This window comes from Macaca nemestrina, chromosome X (assembly GCF_043159975.1).
Source record: "Macaca nemestrina isolate mMacNem1 chromosome X, mMacNem.hap1, whole genome shotgun sequence".
NCBI classification, from domain to species: Eukaryota; Metazoa; Chordata; class Mammalia; order Primates; family Cercopithecidae; genus Macaca; species Macaca nemestrina.
Genome location: NC_092145.1, coordinates 60,283,034 through 60,296,598, shown reverse-complemented (window position 1 = coordinate 60,296,598; position 13,565 = coordinate 60,283,034). Strand labels below are relative to the sequence as shown.

The 13,565-nt window shown below is 36.9% G+C and overlaps 1 pseudogene; it reads left to right on the top strand.

The window, feature by feature from the left end:
* The first annotated feature begins 10,638 nt into the window (after positions 1-10,638).
* On the top strand, positions 10,639-13,251 carry LOC105487979 (52 kDa repressor of the inhibitor of the protein kinase pseudogene; annotated as a pseudogene).
* The last annotated feature ends 314 nt before the right edge of the window (positions 13,252-13,565 follow it).

Genomic DNA, 13,565 nt, shown 5'->3' with positions numbered 1-13,565 from the left:
GTATATCCTAATTAGGGTGATACTTACACAGGTATACATATGTATCAACATTTATTGAATTGTACAATTAATACCTTTGTATTTTCTTCTATAGGGATTTTCTTCACAAAATGATAACTGCAAACATTGAACATGTTTTAGTAAATTTTATTTTAACAATGTTATGAGTTAGTGTTTCTGAAACTACTTCCTGTGTATCTAGGCTTGAGCAAATAAGTAAATATATTCAGTATAGATTCAGCATTCTCACTTTTAGAGGTGAAAATAATAAATAGTGAAAAAAAACAATTTGAGCTAGAATGCATCCATCAATTCTGTAATATCAGATTTTTATTGGACATGTTAGTATAATTTTCTACTGAGAAGAGCTAATATCAATGACTCCCCAGTAGGAATGAGCAAGACTAGCAATCAGATTTTCATTTACGAATACCATTACCCAATAAAAGATTCCAGAGCTCCTTGGAGAAATAGCCAATTACAGGTCTGGAGCAAAAAAGTACATGATGGGCCTGGAAAAACTTGTGCTAGAAGTTTAGAGACTACTTGAAGAATGATAGGGATATGTCAAAGAGACACAGAAAGTGGTTGGAATGAATCCCCACTGGTCAAAACTAAGGTGATATTATATCAAATTTCATTATTGGAGGCTGGGAATTATGGCTCAAGCCTGTAATCTCAGCACTTTGGAAGGCCAAGATGGGAAGATGCTTGAGGCCAGGAGTTTGAGATCAGCCTGGTCAATATAGTGATACCCGATCTCTAAAAGAAATTTTTAAAAATAGAAAAACAAAAAAAGTTTAAACAATTAAAAAAAAGAAAAATAAATAATTATATTAATAGACTATAATTTTGTGAATATTATAGAATCCATGAGTTCAAACTGATATAAATAACTAAATACATAAATATGAAGGAGGGACAAGAAGATATTCCTTATATTTAATGACAACCAATAAATGCAGAAGGAATAACACGGTTAGAAAATTATAAATAAATGTCAACACTAGTGGGTGGAGGGATTCATGTGAAAAAATATATTTAAATAGTCTCTCAGTATCTCCCAAGTATTACTTATTATTTACAATAAAAATCATAGTATCTTTATAATGGAGAAATCTTGTAGGACTGCTTAGCTAGGTGATCAAAGTTAATACCATCAATTTTGATATAAACCAACATTCACATTCATCTTGGTAAAATGCACCAAAATGAACACATCACCTCTGGCTCATTCTTGCCTTATATGAATTTTTTCATTTCATAATAAATAATAAATTATTATATAATCAATAAAATATATTAATTATATAATAAAATAAACACAATATGGGTTGCGATTAGATTTTATATGAATATTAAATTCCCGGAATGAAATAATTTTACTGTGGTTATCTATTTCCTTTTCTTAATAAATACATGCTGAATTGTTCAGGAGTAAAGGGGCATGAGGATTGCCACTTACTCTCAAAGATTCTGGAAGTGAGAGAGAGAGAATGATAAAGCGAATTGGACAAAATACTTTTAACTATCATGAATCTGGATAAAGGGCTCATGACAGTTCTTTATACTATTCTTCCAACTTTTTTGTAAAATTAAAAGCTCCTCTCTGCTAAAGGCACTGTCAATAGAATAAAAAGACATGCCACAGACTGGGAGAAATATTTGCAAAAAAAAAAAAAAAAGACATATCTGATAAGGGACTGTTATCCAATACAGATGAAGAACTTTTAAAACTCAAGAATAGGAAACAAAAGACCAAATAAAAAAATGGAACAACAACCTTAACAGACAGGTCACCAAAGAAGATACACAGATAAAAAATAAGCATATAAAAAGATTCTCGATCTCATATGTGTCAAGAAAATGCAAATTAAAACAAAAATGCGATAACACCACACACCCATTAGAATGACCAACATCGAGAACACTGACACCAAATGCTCATGAGGATGTATAGCAACAGAAACTTTCATGCATTGTTGGTGGGAATGCAAAATGATACAGCCACTTTGGAAGACAGCTTGGTGGTTTCTTACAAAACTAAACAAATCGGCTGGGTGCGGGGACTCATGCCTGTAATCCCAGCACTTTGGGAGGCCAAGATGGGAGATCACCTGAGGTCAGGAGTTCGAGACCAGCCTGGCCAAAATGACAAAAACCCGTCTCTACTAAAAATACAACAATTAGCCTGGCGTGGTGGCATCCACCTGTAATCCCAGCCACTAGGGAGGCTGAGGCGGGAGAATTGCTTGAACCCGGAAGGCAGAGGTTGCGGTGAACCTAGATTGCACCACTGCACTCCAGCCTGAGCAACGGAGCAAGACTTTGTCTCAAAAATAAATAAATAAATAAATAAATAAATAAATAAATAAATAAATCCTTTCCATATTGTCCAGCAATAACACTCCTTGTTATTTACTCACAGAAGTTGAAAACGTGTCTACACAAAAATCTGCGGGATGTTTTCAGTAGCAATTTTATTTATAATTGCCAAAACTCAGAAGCAACCAAGATGCCCTTTAGTAGGTGAATTATGGATACATGTACTGTAGTACATCCAGAAAATAAAATATTATTCAGTGCTGAATATAAATAATCTATCAGGTCATGAGAAGACATGAAGGAACCTTAAAAGGATATCACTAAGAGAAGCCATATTGAAAAGGCTACATAGTGTATGACTCCAAATATATGGCATTCTGGAAAAGGCAAAACTACAAAGGCAGTAAAAAATCAGTCATTGTCAGGGGTTTGAGAAAGGAGGAAGAGGACAGGGGATTATTTAAGTCAGTAGAGCTACTGTTTATGGTGCTATAATAGTGGATCCACATCATTACGTATGTGTCTAAATCCATGTAATGTACATCACCAAGAGTGAACTGTAAAATAAACTATGGACTTTGGAGGAGAATGACTTGTCAATGTTGGTTCCTTGATTTTAACATATGTACCATTCTGGTGGGGAATGTTGATAATCAGGAAGATATGCATGTGTAGGGCACAGGTTGTATAGAAAATCTCCGTACCTTCCACTCAATTCTGCAGCAAATCTACAGCTGTTCTAGAAGTAAAGTTTAATAAACACACATACACACAAACATTAATATAAAAAAAAGTAAATAACAACAACATGATACCAAGGACTCCATCCAAGCCCCTCAGCACACATACACATTAAGAGAGTTGATCAAATTCTATCATGACTATGTTACTAGGATGACCGTAGCCGCTTAAAAATGCCTACCTGAGAAATCTCAATGCTACCAAAATAATTTAGTCTTTGTTCCAGTCAAAACCTGACTGTAAACCCCTGACTTACCTTTCCTTAGGGAATTTACTTTAGAAAACTTGCAACTGTAAATATTTTCTCTGCCTTTCAGATGGAAATCTTCTACAATTCAGAAATGGACTTACGTTTGCCATTTTGTTATTTGTTTTCTGTACGGTTTTTTCTCCTCATTTGCTCCATGACTGCCTTCCCTTACTTTTAGTTAATTTTTCATAGTGACAAATTTTTATACCCTTTCATTTCTTTCTGAGTGTATTCTATAGGTATTTTATTTGTGGATACTATGTGGATTGTATATAACATCTTAAAGTTAAAAACCATCTATTTTTAATTGATACGGTCTAACTTCAAGGGTATACAAAACTCTATTTTTTACAGCTCACCACCCCCACTTTATGTTAACGTACAAATAACATCTTCATACGTTTTGTGCACTTTAGCATACATTTACAATGAAATTTTCTGCATTTTTCTTTGATTTTCTTTATTTGTCTCTTCTGCATTTGTCAGAAATCCTGTGATAAAGGAAAAGCAAAGTTATTAACAAAATTTACAATCTCATATACATATATATATATATATATATATTTTTTTTTTTTTTTTGAGACAGAATCTCCTCATTCTGTCACCCAGGCTGGAGTGCAGTGGTGCAATCTAGGCTCACTGCAACCTCTGCCTCCCGGGTTCACGCCATTCTCCTGGCTCAGCCTCCCTAGTAGCTGGGACTACAGGTGCCTCTACCACGCCCCGCTATTTTTTTGTATTTTTAGTAGAGATGGGGTTTCACTGTGTTAGCCAGGATGGTCTCAATCTCTTGACCTCGTGATCTGCCTGCCTCGGCCTCCCAAAGCGTTGAGATTACAGGCATGAGCCACTGCGCCCGGTCACAATAATATTTTTATATTTGTCTATGTATTTGCTTTTCCTACAGATATTTATGTTTTCCTATGGCTGTGTGTTTGTCTAATGTCCTTTCATTTCAACTTGAAGAACTTAATTTAACATTTTTTTTAAAATTAGGAAGCTCTAGAGGTAATGAATATTCTGAACATTTATTGATCTAGAAATATTTTAATTTCTCCCTCATTTTTTAAAGACCCTTGATGTCCATCCAATGTTTTGCTATATATAGTACTCTTGATTTACAGTTTTCTTGTTTGCTAGATATAGAATTCTTGATTTACAGTTTTCTTCTTTTAGCACTTTAAATTATCATCCCAGTACTTCTGGCCTCTAAGGTCCTCACTGAAGAACCTACTGGTAATCTCGCTAGGAATTCCTGTGCAGTAGGCTTCCCTTATCTGCATTTTCACTTTCCATTGTTTCTGTTACCCATTGTCAACCACGGTAAAAAATTATTAAATATAAAATTTCAGAAACAAGCAATTTATAAGTTTTGAATTATGTGACATTCTGTGTAGTGTGATGAAATCTCACCCTGGACGTGAACTACTCGTGTTTCCAAATTATCCATGCTATATGCACTACCCACTCAGTCACTTTTTGGCCATCTCAGTTGTCGGATTGACTGTCATGGTATTGCAGTCCTTGTGCTCAAGTAACCCTTAATTTACTTAATACTGATCTCAAAGCACAAGAGTAGTGACACTGGAAGTTTAGAATATGCCAAAGAGAAGCCAAATATCTGCCAAAAACAGGTCTCTTACTGTGCTTAATTTATAACTTAAACTTTATCATAGGTATGTGTGTACAGGAAAACTCAAAGTATACGTTGGGTATGGTACTATCCATGGTTTCAGGTGTGTACCGTGGGTGTTGGAATATATCCCCCACAGATAAGGGGAGACTACTGTACTTGAGTCACTTCTCTCTTACTGTTCATCAAGATTTTCTGTTTTTGGCTTTTGGGTGTTTGATTATATGTCTCATTGTGGGTCTCTTGGGGTATATCCTATCTAAAGCTCATCATGCACCTTGGATTTGTACATCCACACCTTTTTCTAAAGATTTAGAAAATTTTATGGCCATTATTTTTTCAAATAATCTTTTTTGCCATTTTCTCACTAGAACACCTGTAATGTGTCTATTTATCTGTTTGATGATATCTCACAACTCCCTTAGGCTCTGTTAATATTTCCTTTTTTTTTCCTGCTCCCCAGACTCAATAGTTTGAAATATCCTATCTTCAACTTTGCTGGATCGTCCTCTGTTTGCTTCAGTCAGCTCTTGAACCCCTCTAGTGATATGCTGATATGCTGATATGCTTTTTTTTTTTTTTTTTTGAGACGGAGTCTCGCTCTGTCGCCCAGGCTGGAGTGCAGTGGCGCCATCTCGGCTCACTACAGGCTCTGCCTCCCGGGTTCACGCCATTCTCCTGCCTCAGCCTCCCGAGTAGCTGGGAATACAGGTGCCCACCACTGCGCCCAGCTAATTTTTTGTATTTTGAGTAGAAATGGGGTTTCACCGTGGTCTCCATCTCCTGACCTTGTGATCCACCCACCTCAGCCTCCCAAAGTGCTGGGATTACAGGCATGAGCCACCGCGCCTGGCCTAGTGATATGTTTTTAATTAAATTATTGTACTTTTCACCTTTATTTATTTGTTGATAGTCTCATTTTTATTCACGTGTCATTTTTCTGTTGAGCTTTCTTTGGTTCTCTGTCCATGTTTACCTTAAGCACTTTGCACATATTTAACACAGTTTTCACATCTTTGTCTTGTATAACAAATGCCTTTGTTTTCCCATAGACAATTTCTGCCACTTAATTTTCTTTCTTTGAATGGACCACATTTTTATGTTTTAAAAATTTTCTTGCTTCATTTTTTGGAAAATTGGGCATTTTTTTTTTTTAAAAAACAGAGACTTCTCTTAGTATTTATAGACTGGCTTATTTCTGGGGAAGCCCTTCAGTAATTATCAGGGCCTATTCTGATCCTTGGGATTAGCCCAGGGTGAAGATTTCTGGAATTCTCAGGTTTTACCTGGTCATGCATCTTGCCTAATGTATGTGTATTTTTGTGTGTGCATGTTTATTTTATTCCTCTTATACAGGGCTGCTTTTCAAGGTCTTAATTCACCAGCTTACTCCAGCTACTTCTTGGGGCCTTAGATGTTTTATTGTATTTATCTCCAAGTAATCTCTTGCTCTGAGGTATCTGAATGTTTGTAGTCCTCTTCAGCTTTTATGAAGACTGCTTACTCTTTACAGTGTCTTTTCCTAACCTGAGAGCTGAACTACGCTGCTTTCCCCTTTTGAGTTCCGAGTTAGACAAAACAAAGACCTTCTGGCATTCCACAGGCAGAATAGAACATTGCAAATAAAGTGTTGCTCTTCCCCTACCCTCTCAAGGGTAGCCATTGGGAATTGCGCTGTTGCTTCCTCCTGACTACGGTGTGTTTTGTCCTATGGAGGCAGGGCAAGGGCAAATCCATATGCCACGAAATTTCCTACTTTTAAAAATGTGACTTTTTCTTTATGGGGCATTTACTTGGTTTCTTTACATCTTTAACTGTTTTGTAGAGTTCTTATAAAGTTATTTTAGCCAACTCTGGGTACTTTTTAAATGTTTCCATGGGGGAAAAAAGAGCTTAAAACTTCATAGTTGTCTATCTTGCTCGGGTTGAGATTATCTTTATGGTGCTAAGTATACCAAAAGTCAAAAACTAAACAAAACACTGCATGCTTTTTTGATTCAGCAATGTAACTTTTAAGTTTTCTTGAGGTAAATGATCAAGAATATTTGCAAAAACATTATTCTAAAAGACCACAATTTTAAAATAACAAAGTATATGAAATGATGTATATATTTGAAATTAGGGGCTTGATTAAATAATGAAGCAGTCACACAATGAAATACTAGACAGCTATAAATTAATGTAGAATATTTATTTACACAATAAATGCAGGATACTAAGTGGAAATTTTACCCTCAAAGTGTATGTAAAATACGTCACATTTTAGTTAAAAATATGTGTGTGTGTGTATATATATATAAAACATATATATCTATAAAGAGCAAAAACTGCCAGAAACAATTTTCTCTGAGTCACTTGAAATGTGTGAATTCTTCTCTTCTAAATTTCCAATCATATTTAAGAATGCATACATTTTAATCATTGAGATGTTGTAGTTTTTCAAAATTTTTGGAATTAATATGTTTTATTTTTGCAAATGTATAAAATGTGAATGTTACTAGAAAGCTCAATGACTTTGGGAACACTATATTATTTAGAGTAACATAATCGAAAGATATAATCAGTGATTACCACAATGATGTATGTATAGGGGTTTTAGGGATTTGGGAGCATATCAAGATGAAAGATCTGACTACTCATAGGCAGTAGAACACAGAGATTTTATTGGGCAATGCCTTGAAATGTTTGCATGTGGGGGAAGTTCCTCACAGTAGGAATCTCAACAGAGGCTGTAGCATGGTTCACCACTTAGAAGGGACAGGAAATTCCCAGGGGACAGAAGAATTGAAGAGGAAGGGCTCACATGTATAGGTGATATTAGGCAGCAGCATGGTGCAATCTTTGTGTCATAGAGTTCTAAAGGGCAGCAGTAGCTTGGAGTCTTTATTGTCTGCGATTTATCTTATTTATGGCTAGTAGATGTTTACTGCATTTTCATATGCTATGAAAAAGGCAGAGTCTACATTGTTTTTAATTTGGAGCTAGGATTAAAACAATTTGATGGTAAAAATTTGACTTGGTGATGATGTTTTATTTATTTATTTATTTATTTATTTATTTTTAACTAATCTGTCACAGCCTGCTGTGAATAAATAAAAATTTCAAAAACTACATACCAATACACAGCAAGAATCCTTAGCTTCTCCATATAATACTATCATTAATTTTATTCATTAGTAGGAATTTTTAATAGCATAGTAAATTATATAACATCTGTAATAATTGTAATGCAGAAGTTAAAATTCCTGCTTTAGAGAAATATTTAGCATACAGGTAAGGCTTCATCATATAATAGTAACTAAAAAATGGGGTACAAACTATATAAAACATTTTTACTATTTTATAAATATGTCTGACTATTATAAGAAACTGAAATTAAAACAAATCTGCTTATTTAGTAGCTTTGAACACTTCTAATATGTTCCTGGAAAATGAAAGGTGCTGCACATGTTAAAGACTAGTACATACAAAGGGCTGTTTCCATGCCCAGGAACGATCTAATAAGACCCTAAACAATCACACCAGCTTGACCCTTAGATGTTGAGTTAGCACAAAGCAAAGGCAGAATTATAAACTTCCTGCCTTTCACAGTTTGTTTAGGCTTCTTTAACAAAATTGCCATTGACTGGGTGGCTATAAATGACGGAAATTTATTTTCCACAATTGTAGAAACTGAAACGTCTAAATTCAAGGTGCCAGCAGGCTTAGTGAATACATTTCCTAGTTTATAAATGGCCTTCATATTACCATGATGACCTTACTGTGTCCTTACATGCTGAAAGTATGAAGGAGCTCTTTACTGTCTCTTTTCTAAGGCCACTAATCTCATTTAGGAAGGCACTGCCCCCATGACCTAATCACCAACCAAAGACCTGACTTTCTAATACCATCATATTGGGTGCTACAATTTCAACTTGTAAATTTTGGGGGACAAAAACCTTAAGTCTATAGCACTGCCTCAGCATTGAAGGTGTGCCACAGCATATACACAGAGTGACCTTAAAGAAATGAAAATGTGCTGGGCATGGTGGCTCACATCTGTAATCCCAGCACTTTGGGAGGCCAAGGTGGGTGGATCACCTGAGGTCAGGAGTTCAAGATCAGCCTGACCAACATGGTGAAACCTCGTCTCTACTAAAAATACAAAAATTAGCTGGACACGGTGGCACGTGCCTGTAATCCCAGCTACTTGGGAGGCCGAGGCAGGAGACTCGCTTGAGTCCAGGAGGCGGAGGTTGCAGTGAGCTGAGATTGCGCCATTCCACTCCAACCTGGGGGACAGAGCAAGACTCCTCAAAAAAATAAAAAGGAAATGATGTAAATACGTTGAACATAAAAGGATAGAAAAATAAATGTTATATAAACAAAATGAAAGCTTGATTGGCAAGCTTAATGTTTAAGACAAATTTAATGTTAAGACAAAAATTGTCTTAGAAAAAAAAGCAAAACATTTATTAAGATAAAGGAGTCAATTCACCAAGAAGATAAAACAATTATAAATATATACGCACCTAGTAACAGAATACACAACACGTAAAAAACAACTGACAGAATTAAGGTAAGAAATAAATATTTAACAGTATTACTTTTAGAGTTTAATTTTTCAGTTTCAGTAATGAATAGAATGACTAGACAGAATATTAACAAGGAAACAGAAGACATGAACTACATTGTACTTCTATAGATGTTAACTCTATTCTACATACAATGTAGTTTATGTCTTCTGTTTCCTTGCTAATCTAACATCTATAGACCTATGCATCAATAACATCAAAATTCCCATTAAATGCTCATGAAACTTTTCACAGAACATAGCATTATTTTAGGTCATAAAATAAGTCTACATTGATTTAAATGATTAAAATTATACAAATTATGTATTCCCACTAAAATGGAATGGAATAAAAATCTATAATAAAGAAAATTTGGGAAATTAACAAATATTTGACAGTTAAAGAACACATTGTTATATAATGTATTAAGGTTCTCCTGAGGGACAGAGCCTATAGGATGTATGCATATGTAAAAGGGAGTTTATTAGGGCGAATTAGATCACATGATTCCAAGGCAAAGTCCTCTTAGGCCGTCTGAAAGCTGGAAAAGGAGGTAAGCCAGTAGTGTGGCTCAGTACAAATCCAAAACCCTTCCCTCCAGGGAAGCCTGCAGTGGAGCCCTCAGTCTGAAGCCAAAGACCTGAAGGCTTCAAACAGGCTGCTGCTGCAAGTCTCAGAGTTCAAAGACTAAAGAACTGGGAGTCTGATGTTAAAAGAACTGGAGGAGAGGAAGCAAGTATCAGGCATGGGACGAGAGAGAGAGAGTGAGTAGACACAGCGAACAAGCTACTTATTCCCCGCTTTCCCACCAGCTTTGTTATAGCTGAGGGTGGAACTTCCTGTCTAGTCCACTGACTCAAAAGGCGATCTCCTCTGGCAACACTCTCACAGAAGCACCCAGGAACAATGCTTCATCAACCTCTAGGCATCCCTCAATCCAGTCAAGTTGATACCTAATATTAACCATCATAAAAGACCACTATATCAAAGAATACATCATAAGAAAAAAATCAGCCCCCGCGCGTCGGCCGTGCAGAGCCGGCCGGCCGGCCTGGCTCCCCTCCTCGGCCCCGACGGGCGGGCGGACTGCCCTGAGGAGGCGGGGAGGGGAGGGCTGGGCCGGCCGGCGGGCGACGATGCCGAACTTCTGCGTTGCCCCCAACTGCACGCGGAAGAGCACGCAGTCCGACTCGGCCTTCTTCAGGTTCCCACGGGACCCGGCCAGATGCCAGAAGTGGGTGGAGAACTGTAGGAGAGCAGACTTAGAAGATAAAACACCTGATCAGCTAAATAAACATTGTCCATTATGTGCCAAACATTTTGAGACCTCTATGATCTGTAGAACTAGTCCTTATAGGACAGTTCTTCGAGATAATGCAATACCAACAATATTTGATCTTACCAGTCATTTGAACAACCCACATAGTAGACACAGAAAACGAATAAAAGAACTGAGTGAAGACGAAATCAGGACACTGAAACAGAAAAAAATTGATGAAACTTCTGAGCAGGAACAAAAACATAAAGAAACCAACAATAGCAACGCTCAGAACCCCAGTGAAGAAGAGGGTGAAGGGCAAGATGAGGACATTTTACCTCTAACCCTTGAAGAGAAGGAAAACAAAGAATACCTAAAATCTCTATTTGAAATATTGATTCTGATGGGAAAGCAAAACATACCTCTGGATGGACATGAGGCTGATGAAATCCCAGAAGGTCTCTTTACTCCAGATAACTTTCAGGCACTGCTAGAGTGTAGGATAAATTCTGGTGAAGAGGTTCTGAGAAAGCGGTTTGAGACAACAGCAGTTAACACGTTGTTTTGTTCGAAAACACAGCAGAGGCAGATGCTAGAGATCTGTGAGAGCTGTATTCGAGAAGAAACTCTCAGGGAAGTGAGAGACTCACACTTCTTTTCCATTATCACTGATGATGTAGTGGACATAGCAGGGGAAGAGCACCTACCTGTGTTGGTTAGGTTTGTTGATGAATCTCATAACCTAAGAGAGGAATTTATAGGCTTCCTGCCTTATGAAGCTGATGCAGAAATTTTAGCTGTGAAATTTCACACTATGAGAACTGAGAAGTGGGGATTAAATATGGAGTATTGTCGTGGCCAGGCTTACATTGTGTCTAGTGGATTTTCTTCCAAAATGAAAGTTGTTGCTTCTAGACTTTTAGAGAAATATCCCCAGGCTATCTACACACTCTGCTCTTCCTGTGCCTTAAATACGTGGTTGGCAAAATCAGTACCTGTTATGGGAGTATCTGTTGCGTTAGGAACAATTGAGGAAGTTTGTTCTTTTTTCCATCGATCACCACAACTGCTTTTAGAACTTGACAACGTAATTTCTGTTCTTTTTCAGAACAGTAAAGAAAGGGGTAAAGAACTGAAGGAAATCTGCCATTCCCACTGGAGAGGCAGACATGATGCTTTTGAAATTTTAGTGGAACTCCTGCAAGCACTTGTTTTATGTTTAGATGGTATAAATAGTGACACAAATGTTAGATGGAATAACTGTATAGCTGGCCGAGCATTTGTACTCTGCAGTGCAGTAACAGATTTTGATTTCATTGTTACTATTGTTGTTCTTAAAAATGTCCTATCTTTTACAAGAGCCTTTGGGAAAAATCTCCAGGGGCAAACTTCTGATGTCTTCTTTGCAGCTGGTAGCTTGACTGCAGTACTGCATTCACTCAACGAAGTGATGGAAAATATTGAAGTTTATCATGAATTTTGGTTTGAGGAAGCCACAAATTTGGCAACCAAACTTGATATTCAAATGAAACTCCCTGGGAAATTCCGCAGAGCTCACCAGGGTAACTTGGAATCTCAGCTAACCTCTGAGAGTTACTATAAAGAAACCCTAAGTGTCCCAACAGTGGAGCACATTAATCAGGAACTTAAAGATATATTCTCAGAACAGCACCTCAAAGCTCTTAAATGCTTGTCTCTGGTACCCTCAGTCATGGGACAACTCAAATTCAATACGTCGGAGGAACACCATGCTGACATGTATAGAAGTGACTTACCCAATCCTGACACGCTCTCAGCCGAGCTTCATTGTTGGAGAATCAAATGGAAACACAGGGGGAAAGATATAGAGCTTCCATCCACCATCTAAGAAGCCCTCCACCTGCCTGACATCAAGTTTTTTCCTAATGTGTATGCATTGCTGAAGGTCCTGTGTATTCTTCCTGTGATGAAGGTTGAGAATGAGCGATATGAAAATGGACGAAAGCGTCTTAAAGCATATTTGAGGAACACTTTGACAGACCAAAGGTCGAGTAAGTTGGCTTTGCTTAACATAAATTTTGATATAAAACACGACCTGAATTTAATGGTGGACACGTATATTAAACTCTATACAAGTAAGTCAGAGCTTCCCACAGATAATTCTGAAACTGTGGAAAATACCTAAGGGACTTTTAAAAACAGGCTTTCTTATATTTGATACTTGGAAGAAAAGCCGTAAGGTGTATGTAGGCCACTTAATCACTAAATATCTTTGCCTATAGGACTCCATTGAATACATTAGCCATTGGTAATCTACCTGTTTAAATGGCCCCTGTTTTTGAACTCTCATGCTTTGAAGACCTACCTGTCCTTCCAGAAGAGAACATTGAAAGTGCCATGTTTCCTTCTGTGTGATCTCTGTTGACGGCACTCTGGAATTGTTTTAGTTAAGTCATTTTAGACATAACATTTATTATCACTGTGGATCTCTACTTGTTGGGTGTTATGAATTCTTTGAAGAAATATATTTTGAAGAAGTGTGGGAGGAAGGAATACATTTTATAAAATGGTATAGTGAAGCCCACAATTGATCTTTGACTAATAGGAGTTTTAAATGTGCTAAAAATCTATACTGGACAGTTACAAGAAATTACTGGAGAAAAGCTTGCAAGCTCGCCAAACAAGGATTTCAGTGTAGATTTTGTCTTTCTCGAACTTAAAGGAACAAATGACAAAGTTTGAATGGAAAGGCCTGCTGTTGTTCCACATCTCATTGTTGCTGTTTACATTCCTTTCTGGAGCCTACATCTTCCTAAGCTTTTTAGC